The sequence below is a fragment of the Salmo trutta genome, chromosome 16 (genome assembly GCF_901001165.1).
Source record: "Salmo trutta chromosome 16, fSalTru1.1, whole genome shotgun sequence".
NCBI lineage: Eukaryota > Metazoa > Chordata > Actinopteri > Salmoniformes > Salmonidae > Salmo > Salmo trutta.
Window position 1 is genome coordinate 21,495,476 of NC_042972.1, and position 20,520 is coordinate 21,515,995.

General features: G+C 44.3%; 2 protein-coding genes across 2 annotated transcripts in view; both read right to left on the reverse strand.

Moving 5' to 3' along the window:
* Nucleotides 1-12,502, reverse strand: part of LOC115150306 (pleckstrin homology domain-containing family A member 6) — a 179,434-nt gene extending 166,932 nt beyond the window's left edge. The window contains exon 1 of the mRNA XM_029693453.1: nt 12,325-12,502. The gene's annotated coding sequence lies outside the window, so the exon portion shown is untranslated. The remainder of the gene's footprint in view (nt 1-12,324) is intronic.
* The window catches only part of LOC115150304 (phosphatidylinositol 4-phosphate 3-kinase C2 domain-containing subunit beta-like), a 122,157-nt gene continuing 113,981 nt past the window's right edge, over nt 12,345-20,520 (reverse strand). Inside the window, exon 33 of the mRNA XM_029693444.1 lies at nt 12,345-12,436. The gene's annotated coding sequence lies outside the window, so the exon portion shown is untranslated. The remainder of the gene's footprint in view (nt 12,437-20,520) is intronic.

Here is a 20,520-nt window from a genome sequence, read left to right on the forward strand (position 1 = left end):
ATGAGTCAGTGACACAACTTCAAACCAGTTTTTGTTATTTTTATATTTTGCAATGTTTTGATACACACACATGCACACATGCACACACACAACTCACACTCAAGACACAGCACTATAAACTTGGCCACACACCTAAACCCTTAATTATGACAGTCTGCCAAACAGCAGCCCTCACCACAGTCTGACGTCTCCCTCTCTCTCTTTTTTAATTCTTCCTCCCTATCTCCATCCCTCTCCTCTGGGACTCAAGAGAGCCACAAATATCTCATTTTTTCAGTCCTCTCCCCTGCCACCCCTCTCCCTGGCCAATTAAAACATTCCAATGTCCCCTCCTTTGTTTTGTCCGCCGACCATTAGCTGCTAATTTACTGCTAATCTGTAGAGCAACATGACCTCGAGACAAGAGTGTCTCCATTCAAGCTGTGTGGGTTTGAGACAGTCAGGGGGTTTACCTGATAACACAGGACTGGAGACTGAAGGCTTTTTTACAATGACGTTCTGACACAGGTGTAACATATTCTGCATGCTCTACCTCACCTTGGCCTGTGGTCAGTACCTTACTGCAGGACATACTGAAGTCCTACACCATGTTTAAAGGGAGAACATGGAGTATGGGTGGAGGAGGAGGAGGGGACTATCCTCTCCTTCTGGGGGGGACTAAAGAGGAACAGGTAGAGACAGGATGCTAGAACTACAGGAATGTGTGGTTAGGGCTGTTGTGGTGACCATATTATCACCACACCTGCGGTCAAATTCCACGTTTAGTCACAGTAATTAGGCTTCTCCAAGCTCTGATGCTGCTGATGGTCATTAGTATCCTACCAAACTTGCTAACAGGCTGGTACTCCGCACTCCATTGCCCCTCTAATCACTCTGACATCAATGCAAATTTATTCAAAAATCTAATCAAACACTTAATGAGAGCCTGTGAGCTCATGTTGCGCAACATTTCAATAGGCTATGCAATTGCATGAGTGATGCCTTTCCTAAAAAGAGGAGGATCCTATCAGCTTTATATAGGTGAGGCCTATTATGTTTATTTCTCAACTTTCCTAATGTTAAGCACATTGCTTCTCTTTACAACAGGAGTATAGCCTACCTGGCTGGCATAAAAATAAACCATGGGGAAAAGCGTCCTCCATTCGCTATTTAAGTGCAGAGATGACGGGTATTTTTTTCCCGCTGCCCCTGTTTCGATACAGGTCCATGATAATGGTCCACTCTGAATGAAAACACATTTCCCACATATATTATTTAGTATATGTAAAGAAGATTAAATCAAGAACTGTCTGATGGGTGACAATATTAGCCTATCACTTGTGAATTATATATTATCACTTGTGAATGATGCCCAGCATAAGAAACAATGCCTTGTTTTTTGCGACTTTTTTTAATCGTAGTCGCACACATCATGTAGCCTAGCCCATGGACCTATGTTTTAATAAGGTTTGTATCACAACTAAAGTGCTTCTTAAAATTAAGTACATTAATCTGATTTACAAGGGGTCTAGAGCATAACTGGCATACATAAACAGCGCGTGAGTTTCAAGTTTGGGGAAGATAATTTTCACCATAAAAAATCACCTTTATAATAAAAGCATTACATCTATAATTGCATTTGCGGTCACTTTTAAAGATTGGTGTTATCCGCTAATGGAACATTCATGCTTATAGCCTACTACCATGTGCGCATTGCTGCGCTTATAATGTGAAGAAATAGCCTAATAGTTTATCAACATTTTAAGCTAAACGTTCTGATCTGTTGCGTCAGCCATATAGTGTAAAAAAGGTGTTTTGATGCTAGTGGTTGTTTTTGAGGCTAGTGCTTTTGCTGTTCGTTAGGCCTACTGACGAAAAGTACATTTGGACAGTTCTTCCAATATCTTCAATATGCACCTCGGAATTGGATGACGCCCGCAGTTGCGTCCCCAATGTGTCTGTTTTCACTGTGAGAATGAGCCATCACGTGATGGAGCGCGCAGCACTCAGGGAGAAGGGCACAACAGCCACTGGCCACAAAAGGCATGTTTTTTTTAGGGTGTGTGACGGCCACACAAAGGGGATGCCGCTGTGAAGTTCTGATCTCTCTTTTGAAGAACATATCAAGACTGTTTCAAGGACAGCTTTTTTTCATCTACGTAACATTGCAAAAATCAGAAACTTTCTGTCCAAAAATGACGCAGAAAAATTAATCCATGCTTTTGTTACTTCTAGGCTGGACTACTGCAATGCTCTACTTTCCGGCTACCCGGATAAAGCACTAAACAAACTTCAGTTAGTGCTAAATACGGCTGCTAGAATCCTGACTAGAACCAAAAAATTTGATCATATTACTCCAGTGCTAGCCTCCCTACACTGGCTTCCTGTTAAGGCAAGGGCTGATTTCAAGGTTTTACTGCTAACCTACAAAGCATTACATGGGCTTGCTCCTACCTATCTTTCCGATTTGGTCCTGCCGTACATACCTACACGTACGCTACGGTCACAAGACGCAGGCCTCCTAATTGTCCCTAGAATTTCTAAGCAAACGGCTGGAGGTAGGGCTTTCTCCTATAGAGCTCCATTTTTATGGAATGGTCTGCCTACCCATGTGAGAGACGCAGACTCAGTCTCAACCTTTAAGTCTTTACTGAAGACTTATCTCTTCAGTAGGTCCTATGATTAAGTGTAGTCTGGCCCAGGAGTGTGAAGGTGAACGGAAAGGCTGGAGCAACGAACCGCCCTTGCTGTCTCTGCCTTGCCGGTTCCCCTCTTTCCACTGGGATTCTCTGCCTCTAACCCTATTACAGGGGCTGAGTCACTGACTTACTGGTGTTCTTCCATGCTGTCCATGGGAGGGGTGCGTCACTTGAGTGGGTTGAGTCACTGACGTGGTCTTCCTGTCTGGGTTGGCGCCCCCCCCCCCTTGGGTTGTGCCATGGCAGAGATTTTTGTGGGCTATACTCGGCCTTGTCTTCGGACAGTAAGTTGGTGGTTGTAGACATCCCTCTAGTGGTGTGGGGGCTGTGCTTTGGCAAAGTGGGTGGGGTTATATCCTGCCTGTTTGGCCCTGTCCGGGGGTACCATCGGATGGGGCCACATTGTCTTCTGATCCCTCCTGTCTCAGCCTCCAGTATTTATGCTGCAGTAGTTTATGTGCCGGGGGGCTAGGGTCAGTCTGTTTCATCTGGAGTATTCTCTTGTCTTATCCGGTGTCCTGTGTGAATTTAAATATGCTCTCTCTAATTCTCTCTTTCTCTCTTTCTTTCTTTCTCTCGGAGGACCTGAGCCCTAGGACCATGCCTCGGGACTACCTGGCATGATGACTCCTTGCTGTCCCCAGTCCACCTGGCCATGCTGCTGCTCCAGTTTCAGCTGTTCTGCCTGCGGCTACGGAACCCTGACCTGTTCACCGGACGTGCTTGTTGCACCCTCGACAACTACAATGATTATTATTATTTGACCATGCTGGTCATTTATGAACATTTTAACATCTTGACCATGTTCTGTTATAATATCCACCCGGCACAGCCAGAAGAGGACTGGCCACCCCTCATAGCCTGGTTCCTCTCTAGGTTTCTTCCTAGGTTTTTGGCCTTTCTAGGGAGTTTTTCCTAGGGAGTTTTTCCTAGCCACCGTGCCTCTTTCACATGCATTGCTTGCTGTTTGGGGTTTTAGGCTGGGTTTCTGTACAGCACTTTGAGATTTCAGCTGATATACGAAGGGCTATATAAATACATTTGATTTGATTTGATTCTAGGCATTATCAAGTGCTTGTCAAATTGTGAATGAGTGACTGATGTAGTGTGTACAGCCTGCACAAAAAACAAAGCAGAGCTCATGCCTTTCAAGATACTTTTTTCAAATCATCATTAGAGTCGCATGCAGCCTTAAAATGTAATAAAAATCAAACATATAGCCCAACGTTTGTAGAACAACTAAAGTTACATTAATAACTCTAAATTAAGCATATAGGAGTACCTATGTCTTTGTTAACCACTCAACACAGAATAGCGCACTCCTTCAAATTATTTGGAGAAAATATCCTTTTATATTTTATTCAGCTATGTTCAATTGTATTCTTCATTCTATAAAATAATGCCATGGAATTCTAAGCAAATCTTGTCTACTAAACTAGTGTAGCCCACAGCCATATGGCATATCCAGATTAGGACCTAACACAAGGACAACTCAGATTATGCTATTCTGTTCTTCTGAAACAGACTACATTTCTTCATATCATGTACCTTTAGACCTGTCTAAAATAATTAATGGATTTATTGTGAAGGTATAGGCTATATTACATGGATTTATTAGACTTTTTAAAATGTAGATGTTCCAAAGGTCAGCATCAGTGGCTTGTAGAAGCCAGGAGATTATAAATGTGTTTATGTTAATTAACGGTCAATTACCGTCAGTACGACAGTTATTTGCTTGACAATCACCGGCTGACAAAATTGTGTGACCGCCACAGCCCTATATGCGGTCGTCTCAACTTCCTTTTGCTGGAGACGGGCACTCACCCAGTAGTCCCTCTGAATACACATACACACACATACTGTACACATACACACACAGCTGTATATCACTGGTGTAAAAGAGCAGTTCTGGTGTTGTAACACCCTGTGACTCCTCCTCAGTGTGAGTTCTGTTCTCTCCTTTAAGAGGTCAACATTGACACCCTGTGGCCACACTACTGTACATGTCAGTGAGACAACATGACATAGTAAGCAGCGTAAATACACAACATTGTGTGTGTGTTTCATGTAGGTCTTTTTGCCTGAAAAGGTTGTCATCACCCACTTATTCCCCAGCCACAGGCCATCATGTTGTAACAAAGTAACAGTCTTCTCCTCTCCGGTGGTGGATCCTTTTCCTGGCTGTTTATTTTCCCTCCACAGATGGATGCTGGCACTAAGACCACACTCAGTCAGCTGTATAAGGAAATAAGCAAACAGGAAACCACTCACCCAGAGGCGGCGCTCCTAGTGGCCGGAGACTTTAATACAGGGAAACTTATATCAGTTCTACCTCATTTCTATCAACATGTTAAATGTGCAACCAGAGGGAAAACATTTTTAGATCACCTGTACTCCACACACAGAGACGCGGTCAAAGCTCTCCCTCGCCCTCCATTTGGTAAATCTGACCATAATTGTATCCTCTTGATTCCTGCTGACAAGGAAAAATTAAAGCAGGAAGCACCAGTGACTCGGTCTATAAAAAAGTGGTCAGATGAAGCAGATGTTAAACTACAGGACTGTTTTGCTATCACAGACTGGAACATGTTCCAGAATTCTTCCGATGGCATTGAGGAGTACACCACATCAGTCACTGGCTTCATCAATAAGTGCATCGAGGACGTCGTCCCCACAGTGACTATACTGTACCAGAAGCCATGGATTACAGGCAACATTCGCACTGAGCCAAAGGGTAGAGCTGCCGCTTTCAAGGTGCAGGACTCTAACCCGGAAGCTTATAAGAAATCCTGCTATGCCCTCCGAGGAACCATCAAACAGGCAAAGCGTCAATACAGGGTTAAGATTGAATCATACTACACCGGCTCCGACGCTCATCTTATGTGGCAGGGCATGCAAATTATTACAGACTACAAAGGGAAGCGCAGCTGCGAGCTAGCCAGTGACACAAGCCTACCAGACAAGCTAAATCACTTCTATGCTCGCTTCGAGGCAAGCAACACTGAGGCATGCATGAGAGCATCAGCTGTTCCAGACGACTGTGTAATCAGGCTCTCCGTAGCCGGAGTGAGTAAGACCTTTAAACAGGTCAACATTCACAAGGCTGCGGGGCCAGACGGATTACCAGGACGTGTGCTCTGGGAATGTGCTGACCAACTGGCAGGTGTCTTCACTGACATTTTCAACATGTCCCTGATTGAGTCTGTAATACCAACATGTTTCAAGCAGACCACCATAGTCCCTGTGCCCAAGAACACTAAGGCAACCTGCCTAAATGACTACAGACCCGTAGCACTCACCTCCGTAGCCATAAAGTGCTTTGAAAGGCTGGTAATGGCTCACATAAACACCATTATCCCAGAAACCCAAGACCCACTCCAATTTGCATACCGCCAAAACAGATCCACAGATGATGCAATCTCTATTACACTCCACACTGCCCTTTCCCACCTGGACAAAAGGAACACCTACGTGAGAATGCTATTCATTGACCACAGCTCAGCGTTCAACACCATAGTACCCTCAAAGCTCATCACTAAGCTAAGGAACCTGGGACTTCCTGACGGGCCGCCCCCAGGTGGTGAGGGTAGGTAGCAACACAACTGCCAATCTGATCCTCAACACTGGAGCCCCTCAGGGGTGCGTGCTCAGTCCCCTCCTGTACTCCCTGTTCACCCACGACTGCGTGGCCAGGCAAGACTCCAACACCATCATTAAGTTTGCAGACAACACAACAGTGGTAGGCCTGATCACTGACAATGACGAGACAGCCTATAGGGAGGAGGTCAGAGACCTGGCCGTGTGATGCCAGAATAACAACCTATCTCTCACCATAACCAAGACTAAGGAGATGATTGTGGACTACAGGAAAAGGAGGATTGAGCATGCCCCCATTCTCATCGACGGGGCTGTAGTGAGCTTCAAGTTCCTTGGTGTCCACATCACCAACAAACTAGAATGGTCCAATCACACCAAGTCGTGAAGAGGGCACGACAAAGCCTTTTCCCCCTCAGGAAACTAAAAAGATTTGGCATGGGTCCTCAGATCCTAAAAAAGGTTCTACAGCTGCAACATCGAGCGCATCCTGACTGGTTGCATCACTACCTGGTACGACAACTGCTCGGTCTCCGACCGCAAGGCACTACAGATGTTAGTGAATATGGCCCAGTACATCACTGGGGTTAAGCTGCCTGCCATCCAGGACCTCTACACCAGGCGGTGTCAGAGGAAGGCCCTAAAAATTGTCAAAGACCCCAGCCACCCCAGTCATAGACTGTTCTCTCTACTACCACATGGCAAGCGGTACCGGAGTGCCAAGTCTAGGACAAAAAGGCTTCTCAACAGTTTTTACCCCCAAGCCATAAGACTCCTGAACAGGTAATCAAATGGCTACCCGGACTATTTGCATTGTGTGCCCCCCCCCCCTCTTTTACACTGCTGCTACTCTCTGTTTATCATATATGCATAGTCACTTTAATTATACATTCATGTACATACTACCTCAATCAGCCCGACTAACCGGTGCCTGTATATAGCCTCGCTAATGTTATAGCCTCGCTACTGTAGATAGCCTCGCTATGTTTTTTTTTACTTAAAAATCGCGCTGTTGGTTAGAGCCTGTAAGTAAGCATTTCACTGTAAGGTCTACACCTGTTGTGTTAGGCACGCGTGACAAATAAACTTTGATTTGATCCTCCTAGTATTCAACCGCTGCCCTGACAAAACACACCATCTCTCTCCTCTCTCCTATTGCCTCCTCCTCTCTCCTCCTCCTCTCTCCTCTCTCCTCATCACCCCATCCTCCTCTCTCCTCTCTCATCCTCCTGACTCCTAATCAACACGTGGTTTAGGTCTGAGGACATTGTGTGTGGCTCTCAGGAGTCAGTAAGACAACCAGCAGTGCTCTTATATTGTCTAGCTGCAGGCTAATTCAACTGAAGTCCTGCCACAGTTTAAAGAGCAAAGGTAGGCAATAAACAACTTCTCTGATAGGCATTTTCTATGTAGCATCGATATTAGTCAGAAACCATTTATTCTAGTGTCACAATTGACTACAATGTGTAAATAGGTTAATTTTGGTCATAAAGTCAGTCATGTCCAAAACAGAGATTTGAGAGAGATTTTTTTTTTTATTGTATGTCATGGAATGAAGAGTACAGTAATAGTTTTCCTTGGGTTAGGTTTATTTCAATCCTGCCCAACAGCCCACAGCTGGCAGCACCCAAGTAATCATCAATTCAGAGGACAGCTGCCGATCGTGATGCCCATGGTGAATTTGGTTTGACATTCAATATCCCTATGGGGCTAGTTAGGGACCATCAGTTAATTAGACAATGTACATGGGACAATATTTTAAATGCCAATAGCTCCAAATTTCAATGACTTTAAAACTTCAAACCAACAATACATTTTTGAAATTCATATAAAAATACTGAAAGCATTTAATGAGACAACTAAAAGATTTGCAACATGAAAATATTGTCCGATTTACATTGTGTAATTTATATTTGGTCCCTAAATAGTCCCAGAGATAGGCTATCCAAAGTCAAATAAACCTTGCCACGGTTGAAGCTAATTGGCGAAAGAAGTTGGCTAGCTTGCTAGCTAGTCTAAGCTACTTCCAAACAAGACCTGGTCAGACTGTTTAAGTTATCTAGAAGGGTCAGAGACTAACTGTGTACTGTTTTGGCAGAGTGAAAGTACAAACACTTACCACCTTCGAACACACACACAAGAGACACCCACATCAAAGCACGCCTCCAAAACCCATATCTGGTTCTCAGTCGCATTTTCTACTGAGGAGAATTGAAAACGAGGCTCAATCAAGAAGTTCAGCCCACCTTTAACTGCAGCTCTTTGGTTTAGCTCTTTCCCACATCGTACCCACTCCCCCTACCCACTCTTACCCACCTAAAGGCTTTTTCAGAGCCCTCTTTCAGGAGGTTCTATGGGAGATGCATGAGGAGGCTAGACCTGAGCCAGGGTGCATCCCACATTAAACCCTATTCGCTTCTGACCAGGGCTCATAGGGCTCTGGTCGAAAATAGTGCACTATGTAGGGAATAGGGTGCCATTTGGGACGCAGGCCTAAACTCAATCCTAGAGGGGTTTATATATAGAGAGGTTGGGAAATGACAGGAAAGCCAGTCAATAATCACTGCACCTCTATTCTCCCCAGCTCACTGCTCGCTTTGTTTGGTTAGACCACTCAACCACTATGGGCTGAACCAGAAGGGCTTTGGATGAAAACATGGGCAGCAAGTGATGCCAAGAGCTCTTTTTACGGGGATAAAGCACAGCAATAAGTCAAGTGGTACTATCTAAAGAACAACGGCTGCTGTCCCCAATGTGGGTTTGTTGTCAGCTCCCCTCTCTAAAAGATGACTATAGAATCTGAATCTGGCTGAGCAGCAGAACATTCTTCCAGAAAATGAAGATTTTAATTGGTCTTTCAGGAGCTGGTATTGGGACATTTGGGCATTGGTTCCCTCATGGAAGGCATTCCCTCACACACACATACTGAAACACAGGCACAGACACACACACACACACACACACACACACACACACACACACACACACAGACACACACACACACACACACACACACACAAAACACAGAAGGCCTCTATTCATGGGAGCGACAAGAGCAGTATTCTTCTTCCTCTCTGTCATCCATCATCTCCCAGGTCCTAGGTCTTTGTCTGTGTGTCCTAACCTGGACAAGCTTAGACCACCAGGCTACCCTGCTGCCCGGGCAACCTCTACTCAGTGCCAAGATCACCAGGTTGGGCATGGTCTTGCCAATCAGCAGCCAAACCATGGAGCCCTGACAGGCCTGTGCCACCACTCCTCACTATATGACCATGCTAGAAAGGATGGAAGTATGGCGCTTTCTACCAACATTTTTTTTTTAATCCCCAACCCTAAACCCTAACTTTAGATCCTTACTGCTAACCAGCCCCTAACCCCCAATCTTAAATGAAGAACAAAAAGCTCAGGATACTGCTAAACAATTCAGAAAACATAGAGATAAAAATGGACTACTCCACTTAAAACCAACTTTCACCAGTAGAACAACCACTGCAATTACACTCTAGCTACAACACTGATAACACTCCCACCCAGATAAGTCCCAGACCAGCCAAATGCTCCTGAGTGGAGCAGTGGTCTAAGGCAATGCATCTCAGTGAAAGAGGCGTCACTGCAGTCCCTGGTTCGAATCCAGGCTGCATCACATCCGACTGTGATTGGGAGTCCCATAGGATAGCGCACAATTGGCCCAGCGTTGTCCGGGTTTGGCTGGGGTAAGCCGTCATTGTAGATAACAATTTGTTCTTAATCGATTTGCCTAGTTAAATAAAAAATAAATTAAAGTCCTGGTCCTCTGGCTCTGAGGAGTGGTTAAGGCCATAGTGACATTAAACAGTGGCACTGTCAGGGGGTAATCTGAGACCCCACCCTGCTTTCATCCCCTCTGTAGAGCCTCTCTCTCTCTAAGGATAATGGTGGCTCATGGCTAGCTGCCTCTATAGAGCCTCTTTCTCTCTAAGGATAATAGTGGCTCATGGCTAGCTGCCTCTATAGAGCCTCTTTCTCTCTAAGGATAATAGTGGCTCATGGCTAGCTGCCTGACGCTAATAAGCACCTTAGTATTTCCTCTCAGCCTATATATATCCAAGCAATTAGCAGGCTACACCTAACACCAAGATAGATTCAGGGGAAGTCCTCAAATGAGAGAGGAAGGGAGAGACTTACATGAACCTTTTTTTTCTCGAAAAACTGAAGAAAATTAACCCCATATAATGATGATTGCTGACTAGGAAGATTGGGGTTTTATTGGTGCGTGTGGAACTTGGGGTTAGCGACCAAATGCTAATCTGAAGGGTTAGCATTGGGATAAACAATTAGCTGCCTTGATAGCATCCAAATGAAAGGGACAGCATGTGGGTAGGGTGTTAGCCACATAATCATTGTTAAGAACATTAGTGATGGAGTGTTGTTGTGCTACTGTTGCAGTGCTAGCCAGATTGGAATGAACATAAGCACAAGCACACAAAACAACCCCCCCCCCCCCCACTCACACAGACATACACTGGCTTTCTCAACCAAAACCACATGTTGAACTCAGTTTTGACTGTAGTAAAAAAGCTTTTGATAAAAACAGCCTAGCAAGCAGCCTAGCCACCTGATAAAAGAAGAAAAGGAGAGAGCAGACCATGGCTGTTTAAAGACCTGATGTGGTTATAGGTCCCAGACTCAGGGTAAACACTACAGTAAATCTGCATCCCAAATGGCTCCCTATTCCTAATATAGTGCCCAGGGCCCTGGTACAATTAGGGCACTATGTAAGGAATAGAGTGCCATTTAGGACAATACCTAAAGCAGACAAATGAGAGGGACACCTGGTACTACACTCCACACCTGCACACAGGCTGGGCCCTATTCAATAATAATAATCACTAACCAAGCTTCCAGCATAGGACTAAAATAACACTCACACAGTCCATTGGGAAGCTTTTTGCAAACAAGGTTTTTTCTGTTTGGTTAAAACTGCAATATGTAACTTTTTGGGTGACCAACTAAATTCACATAGAAATGGGAGTTATAGATCAGTCATTCTCATTGAAAGCAAGTCTATGAAGCGGTAGATCTGTTCTATGTGCGATATTTCTATGCCTCCTGTGCTTCAGTTCCAGTTTTGTACACCAGCTTCAAACAGCTGAAAATACAATAATTTTGGTTATGGAAAATATATTTCACAGCGGTTTAGATGGTACAATGATTCTCTACACTATACTTCCTTGTTTTGTCACATAAACTGAAATTTGGTGAACTACTAGAATTTTAGAAACCAGGAAATGGCGGAGCAATTTCTGCATAGTGCACCTTTAAGTAAATTAATGCAAATATGTGTCCGAAATTAGGAATGAGGTTCTTGAATTCTCCAGGAAACTGGTGAACAGTTGTTTTTTTACCTTAAACTGAGTATTCTTGTTTGTGTTGTGTATTGTTATGTGCTTTGCGTGTCTGCTATGTATGTCCTACGTAGCATAATGTGTCCTCTATGTAGTCAATTAATGTTTACATAAGGATGTTGATCCCTTGGGAGATAAACCTGCCTCCATACATCAATCAGATTACTACCATCACCTACCATCTAGACATCTCATGTCTGCAATCACACCTACACACACCTGCACACACACACCTACAGTTACCCCCTCAACTCACACACTCATACACACACACAGCAACTGTACCCCCACTTACACTCACACACAAACTTTCTGATGCACATTTTGTACACATCCATCCAAATCTAAATACAGTATATATACACACGCATTCACACATACACATAAGTTCACTAGTCACACCCTACAGGCATGGTTTCCTTTCTCCCTTCACATGAGCAGCACTCTGACTGCACACGGTTCACAGAACACACTTCACACACACTTCACACGCACACTACACGCACACACGCACACCCCAGATCAGAGAGCATGGCTACAGGGAAACAACAGAACAGAGGAAGAATTGCAGAGAGATGAAAATAAAAATAAATGAGAAGCCTTCTCTTTTCTACCTCCCTTTTATCCGTCTCAGAGAAAAAAGAATGAAGAGCATGTGCTGTCCATACCTTGCAGTTTCCTTTCTCTCTTTTCTGTCTGTATCCCTCCTTTTCTTTGTGTTCTCCTCAGTGAGTCTGAAGTCTTCCTCTTAGTAATCTCCTACAGCGTGGAGAGGCTTGGCTGGAAGGGGGCAGAGGAGAGAGAGAGGAGAGAGAGAGAGAGAGAGAGGAGAGAGAGAAAGAGAGTCAGTCAGTCGGCACAGAAGCTGGAGAATGGAAATCTGCAGGGCAGAGGAGAAACATGAAACCACCAGTGGTCCTGAAACAATGATCCCTCCCTCCCTCTCTCTCTTTTCCCTTTCCCTCCCTTTTACCCCCTTCGCTCGCTCGCTCCCATCTTCTCTCCCTTTTACCGCTCTCTCTCTCTCTCCTCTATCTCTCTCCCCTCTATCTCTCTCCTCTATCTCTCTCCCCTCTATCTCTCTCCCCTCTATCTCTCTCCCCTCTCCCCTATCTCTCTCCCCTCTATCTCTCTCCCCTCTCCCCTCTATCTCTCTCTCTCTCTCCTCTCTCTCTCTCCCCTCTCCCTCTGTCGCTCTAATCCCCCTCATTCTACTCGTCCTTTTCCTCCAATTCTTAATCTGATCATTTACTGGAACTTATGTTCGTCTCTCCTCTACCTTTCACTCTGCCCTTCTTTTCTCGCTCTTTTCTTTCTCTTCTTCTCTCCTCTCATGCTCCTTTCCTTTCATCCCCATCTCCCCTACCTGTCTCCCTTTATCCTTGTCATGTCCTTCCATCTTCCTCACGCCTACACCTCACCTTTCCCCCACCTCCCTCCCTCCCTCCCTCCCTCCCTCCCTCTGGCTCCCTTTCCCTCGTTTCAAACTGAACCCCACCCTTGGTCGTTTTTTCTTCCTACAGTTTGACCAATAACAATTTATAGACTTTAAAAGAGTTCTGCATTCTCCCTGGAGCCTGCCAAAATATCACCACCACTGTAGGCTCAAACCAGACGCGATATTTCACAACCAGAGTGTGTGTGTGTTGTATTCAGGGTTGTTAAACTGGAGGTGTTAAGGTGAGTCAGTGTTAGTCAGAGGAGGCTGATGCCAGACACATGTGTGTTGAGGGCGCCCACAGGTAGAGAGAGAGAGAGTGAAAGAGAAAGAGAGATAGGCTAATGGATCACACATATCTTGAACTGTGTTCGTATTGGACTGGAATGCTTTTCTAAAGCAGTTTTCAATAAAATCAAATCTGCATCCAGTTTCCCTCCCGGGGAGTTGAGACAGTTTCCCTCCCGGGGAGTTGAGACAGTTTCCCTCCCGGGGAGTTGAGACAGTTTCCCTCCCGGGGAGTTGAGACAGTTTCCCTCCCGGGGAGTTGAGACAGTTTCTCAAGATGTGAATTAGAACACAACCACACACTCGTACATACAAACACATTCACACAGACACACATTACATGTACACAGTGTCATAAAAGAGAAATATCACTCATACAGTTAATTCATTAGAGAACATGTTGTTCTCACGTCACAGTTGTTTTTCACTACATGATACTGTAGCTACAGTATGTTGCGGGTTGTGTGTGTGCTTGAGCGTTCACTCAAACTCCTCTATGTGTGTGCCTAGTGACTCCACTCACTGATGCCCACAAGCCAAACTGACAACGACAAATCTAGTTATAACCAAGATTATAATCTCTGCTGTAGTTCTATGTATGTAGTTATAACCTAGATATAATCTTTGCTGTAGTTCTATGTATGTAGTTATAACCTAGACAAACTCTGCTGTAGTTCTATGTATGTAGTTATAACCTAGACAAACTCTGCTGTAGTTCTATGTATGTAGTTATAAACTAGATATAAACTCTGCTGTAGTTCTATGTCTGTAGTTATAACCTAGATATAATCTTTGCTGTAGTTCTATGTATGTAGTTATAACCTAGACAAACTCTGCTGTAGTTCTATGTATGTAGTTATAACCTAGACAAACTCTGCTGTAGTTCTATGTATGTAGTTATAACCTAGATATAAACTCTGCTGTAGTTCTATGTATGCAGTTATAACCTAGTCATAAACTCTGCTGTAGTTCTATGTATGTAGTTATAACCTAGTCATAAACTCTGCTGTAGTTCTATGTATGTAGTTATAAACTAGATATCTCTGCTGTAGTTCTATGTATGTAGTTATAAACTAGATATCTCTGCTGTAGTTCTATGTATGTAGTTATAAACTAGATATCTCTGCTGCAGTTCTATGTATGTAGTTATAACCTTAGATATAAACTCATGCTATATAGGTTTACGTTCCTGTTTTCTCTGAGAAACATTCCAAGTTGATAGATGCAACACAATTACATCACTCACATTGCACAGCTACACAACACCATAACAGCGTGATCAACCTCTTTCTCCGGCCTGCAGGCCAGTGAAACTGAGAAGCTAATAGGTCAAGGGTTAAGTGATAACAGACTTTCTAATGAAAACATACTGCAGCCTGGAAAACAGGAGCTAGAACCCACACACATCACATGCATGCAATCGTACAGACACACTCACATACTCACGCGCACGCACACACACAAATACCATTTCTTTTGAGATAATTCAGATTATTTCAGAGTCAGAAAGTTCATATAGATGTAGAAGTTGGAACTATCTGAGCTAAATATAAATGCTGGTCAGTGTAGTAGTCAGTGTTTCATTACTAGGAACTCCTGCTAGAATAGTGTAAACCCATAAACCGTCACATCTGGATGCACAGTGTAGAACACTAAGTCTTACACCAGTAGTTTACAATCACACACTTGCATGCACACGCACACACCTAGACACATACACCTTCACATGTTCATAAGCAGCAGCCCTGAAGTCAATAAACTTAGCATGTGCTTTGTTCTGAACAGGCCTGTTGTTCTTGTTTTCTCTCTCTCTCTCTCTCTCTCTCTCTCTCTCTCTCTCTCTCTCGAAGGTGTGTCAACAAAATTGCTACCTTAGTCTTCCCCTCCTCTCCTCTCTACCTGGCTGTGGTAGACTGTAGCGAGAGTATAAAGGCTCCATTCTTCTCTCTTCAGGTGGGGACTAAACCATGATCACTGAAACCTGGTTTGTCTCAATAGTCTATGGTGGCTTACTATCCGTGTGTCCTCTCCTGGTCTGATAGAATTCAACAGGTTCAATAACAAATCTCCAGCCTCATTGCTTTTACCTATAAAAACTATTTTGAGGAGTGTATAGTATGTGTGTGTGAAGAGAAGAGACACGTGGGGATGCGTAGAGATTATGAGCCACCCAGTACAGACATAAACACACACACACATTTACATACACACTGACAGCTGACACATATGCTACATATGTACTCTAAGTAATGTCATTAGAAAAAAAGGTGCTATCTAGAACCTAAAAGGGTTCTTCGACTGAGCCTTTTTGGTTCCAGGTAGAACCTTTTTGAGTTCAAAAGAGCTCTAACCCAAACCAAAAAGGGTTCTCCTATGGGGATAGCCGAAGAACCCTTTTGGAACCCTTTTTTGTAAGAGGGTATTCTGTATAGAGGATTTGGTGTTCTGACCTTGGGCATAGGCACGGGACATACATCACACCGAACATGGGTAAGATTTTCAAAAAACACACACATACTGCTTTCTAGGCAATGACAAACACACATGTCCTTGTAAAAAAATATATTTTGGTGAGAGATGGGGGAACAGGATACCCTGCACCCACATTACACAACAGACCACAACCAAAACTTGGTAATTAACTACAATGACCATAATCCATTACATGCCTATTACATGCCAATTTGTCCGGTCGGTGTGGGACAGACACGAACAGAATGCACGATTGAGAGAGATAGAGAGCAGTTGCTTTGTAGGATATCTCTACCTGAAAAGACATGTTCTTAGTGATTGACAGCTCAGCAGTCATAAAATAATGCCTTATTTACTTTGAAGTGTGAGGACAGACGCTGGGAGACGAGAAGCAAGTACAGGGAGTGAACATTTAATAAACAATGGACATGAAACGAAACAAGGACAGCGTCTGGTCAAGGGAAACATAACAACAATAATGCTGACACGGGGATGAAACTGAGGAATAGACAGATATAGGGGAGGCAATCAAAAATGTGATCGAGTACAGGTGAGTCCAATGAAGCGCTGATGGGGGTAATTATGGTGACAGGTGAGCATAATGATGGGCAGCCTGGCACCCTCGAGTGCCAAGGGGGGGAGCGGAAGCAGGAATGACAGTACCCCCCCAACTGTGCGAGACCGACGAGCCGGCTGAGGCGTGGGAGCCCTACGAGCCGGCTGAGGCGTGGGAGCCCTACGAGCCGGCTGAGGCGTGGGAGCCCTACGAGCCGGCTGAGGCGTGGGAGCCCGACGAGCCGGCTGAGGCGTGGGAGCCCGACGAGCCGGCTGAGGCGTGGGAGCCCGACGAGCCGGCTGAGGCGTGGGAGCCCGACGAGCCGGCTGAGGCGTGATGTGGGATGGGAGCCTGCCGAGGCAACCGAGGCAAGAAAACCTCTCGAGCCAGCTAAGGCGTGGAAACCTGACAAGCCAGCTGAGGCATCCCCGGTTCCTTCGGCCGTGGCACCCGGACCCAACATCACCAACCAAAAAATAAAAATAAATACTCCCTGATGCTTCCAATATGGTATCAGCATTCTGTGAGGACAGACGCTGGGAGACGAGAAGCAAGTACAGGGAGTGAACATGTAATGAACAACGGACATGAAACGAAACAAGGACAGCATCCCATTTCACCTTTATTTTACCAGAAAGGCCAGTTGAGAACAAGTTCCCATTTACAACCATGACCTGGCCAAGATAAAGTAAAGCAGTGCGACAAAAACAACAACACAGTGTTACACATGGGATAAACAAATGTACAGTCAATAACACAATAGAAAAGTCTATGTACAGTGTGTGCAAGATTAGGGAGGTAAGGCAATAAAAAGGCCATAGAGGTGAAATAATTGCAATTTAGCACTAACGCTGGAATAATAGATGTGCAAGTAGAGATACTGAGGTGCAAAAGAGCAAAAATAAATAAAAAATAACAATATGAGGATGAGGTAGTTGGGTGTGCTATTTACAGATGGGCTGTGTACAGGTACAGTGATAGGTAAGATGCTCTGACAGCTGATGCTTAAAGTTAGAGAGGGAGATATAAGTCTCCAGCTTCAGTGATTTTTGTAATTCCTTCCAGTCATTGGCAGCAGAGAACTGTAATGAAAGGCGGCCAAAGCCAGGGCTTTACCTAGCAAAGACTTATAGATGACCTGGAGCCAGTGGTTTTGGCGACGGATAAGTAGTGAGGGCCAACCAACGAGAGCATACAGGTCACAGTGGTGGGTAGTATATGGGGCTTTGGTGACACAACGGATGGCACTGTGATAGACTGCATCCAGTTTGTTGAGTAGAGTGTTAGAGGCTATTTTGTAAATTACATCGCCAAAGTCAAGGATCGGTAGGATAGTCAGTTTTACGAGGGTATGTTTGGCAGCATGAGTGAAGGAGGCTTTGTTGAGAAATACGAAGCTGACACTAGATTTCATTTTGGACTGGAGCTGCTTAATGTGAGTCTGGAAGGAGAGTTTACAGTCCAACCAGACACCTAGGTATTTGTAGTTGTCCACATACTCTAAGTCAGAACCATCCAGAGTAGTGATGCTAGTCGGGGGGGCGGGTGCGGGCAGCAATCGGTTGAGGAGCATGCATTTAGTATTACTAGCATTTAAAAGCTGTTGGAGGTCACGAAAGGAGTGTTGTATGGCATTGAAGCTCGTTTGGAGGTTTGTTAACACAGTTGTCCAAAGAAGGGCCAGATGTATACAGAATGGTGTCGTCTGCATAGAGGTGGATCAGAGAATCACCAGCAGCAAGAGCGACATCATTGATATACACAGAGAAACGAGTTGGCCCGAGAATTGAACCCAGTGACACCCCCATAGAAACTGCCAGAGGTCCGGACAACAGGCCCACCGATTTGACACACTGAACTCTATCTGAGAAGTAGTTAGTGAACCAGGCGAGGCAGTCATTTGAGAAACCAAGGCTGTTGAGTCTGCCGATAAGAACGCGGTGATTGACAGAGTTGAAAGCCTTGGCCAGGTCGATGAAGACGGCTGCACAGTACTGTCTTTTATCGATGGCATTTATGATATCGTTTAGGACCTTGAGCATGGCTGAGGTGCTCCCATGACCAGCTCGGAAACTAGATTGCATAGTGGAGAAGGTACGGTGGGATTCGAAATGGTCAGTGATCTGTTTGTTAACTTGGCGTCCGAAGATTTTAGAAAGGCAGGGCAGGATAGATATAGGTCTATAACAATTTGGGACTAGAGTGTCTAGTAATCAGGCTAGTAATTGGGGTTGCAATAATTTTGGTGGATAATTTTAGAAAGAGAGGGTCCAGATTGTCTAGCCCAGCTGCTTTGTAGGGATCCAGATTTTGCAGCTCTTTCAGCACATCAGCTGTCTGGATTTGGGTAAAGATACCAACAATAATGCTGACACGGGGATGAAACTATGGAATAGACAGATATAGGGGAGGAAATCAAAAATGTGATGGAGTACAGGTGAGTCTAATGAAGCGCTGATGCACGTAACGATGGTGACAGGTGTGGGGCGCGGGAGCAGGCATGACATGAAGAACTACTAAAATAGGGATTTTGTCAGACAGCATATGCAGTAGCTCTATAGAGATGAGATGAGATTACTTGGAATTAAATAATAAAGTAATCAAATAAAACAAATGTAATATACACAACAACAAATATTAATGGCTAATAAGTTATAATTAGTAATGGGCTGGTACTACCATAATGGGACTTGTATCAATTGTTTTATACTGTGTTGTTACAGCATTCAACCCACATAATGCATAGTGCATTTGATTCAATGTTTAAAAACATAATGAAAACCGAAAACTGCAATTATTTTTTAATAATCAAACCAAAACCGAACCAACCTCAAAAAGCACTAATCGCTCAGCACTAAATACTACTATTGTAATACTTTGACTGCAATACTACTACTGCTGTACTACTACTGTAATACTACTACTGCTATACTACTACTGTTGTAATACTACTACTGTAATACTAACGTAAAACCACTTAAAATACTGCTACTACAAATATTACTGTAATACTACTGTAATACTTCTGTTGTAATATATACTACTGTAATACTACTACTGTAATACTAGTGTTGCAATACTACGACTGCTATACTACTGATGTAATACTACTACTGTAATACTACTACTGTAATACTAGTGTTGCAATACTACTACTGTAACACTACTGCTGTAATACTACTACTGTAATGCTACTGCAATACTATTACTGTAATTCTACTGTAATACTACTACTACTGTACTACTATGCATTGTAATATGAACTCATAGACGGAGGGAGATGGAAACTTCTGTGGTCATCCTGGTTCAAGTCTACAGCCTTTCTGAAAACATACTTTAGCAAAGGCTTTATATGCAATACTTTGGTCTGTGTGCGTTTGCCAAAAGTGCCAAAGAGGGCTGTGTATAAATCTACATATTAATGAGCAGGGTGTAGTTGCCAAGCAACAGTCGTCACCTTGGAGAGCCCACACCCACTGATAGGCACTGGGTTGGCACTACCCTGGTCAGAGCTTGTGTGTGCACTCATGCAAATGTCTATCTCTCCATCCCCACCTCTCTCTCCATCTTACCAGAGAAACCTTCTCTATGAGACCAGGGACATTACTAAATGAGGCCAGAGCAGTGTGATGTGTCTCTATGGAGCTGATTGACATTTACAGTACATAGAGGGACAGACATGGCCTCAAACACTGGGAAAGGCTGAATCTGCCTCCTTTCCTCTCAGCCTTTCCCACGACACTAACGGAGGATGGACTGGATACAACTGGATTATACAGCAGGCGGAAAGAGAGGGAGGGAAACAGAGAGAGAAGGAGAGAGGGAAAGGGGAGGGAGAGATGAATACAGAGAGAGAGAGCAAGAGAGAGAGAGGAGGGAAATAGAGAGTATTTAGCTTGACAGAACAGAGGGTGAGACAGGACAGGGAAGTCATCTGGCAGTGATGCTGTGTTGACCCCCTACGACCCAGCACTGAAAGGTCTTCTGGGAAGATGTTTGGAAGCACCATCGTGTCCTGAGAGACACACTGCCAACAGTTATCATCCTATTAATAGCTCTGTCGCTCTCTCTTTCTCTCTCTCTCCCTCTATGTCCCTCTCTCTCTTTCTG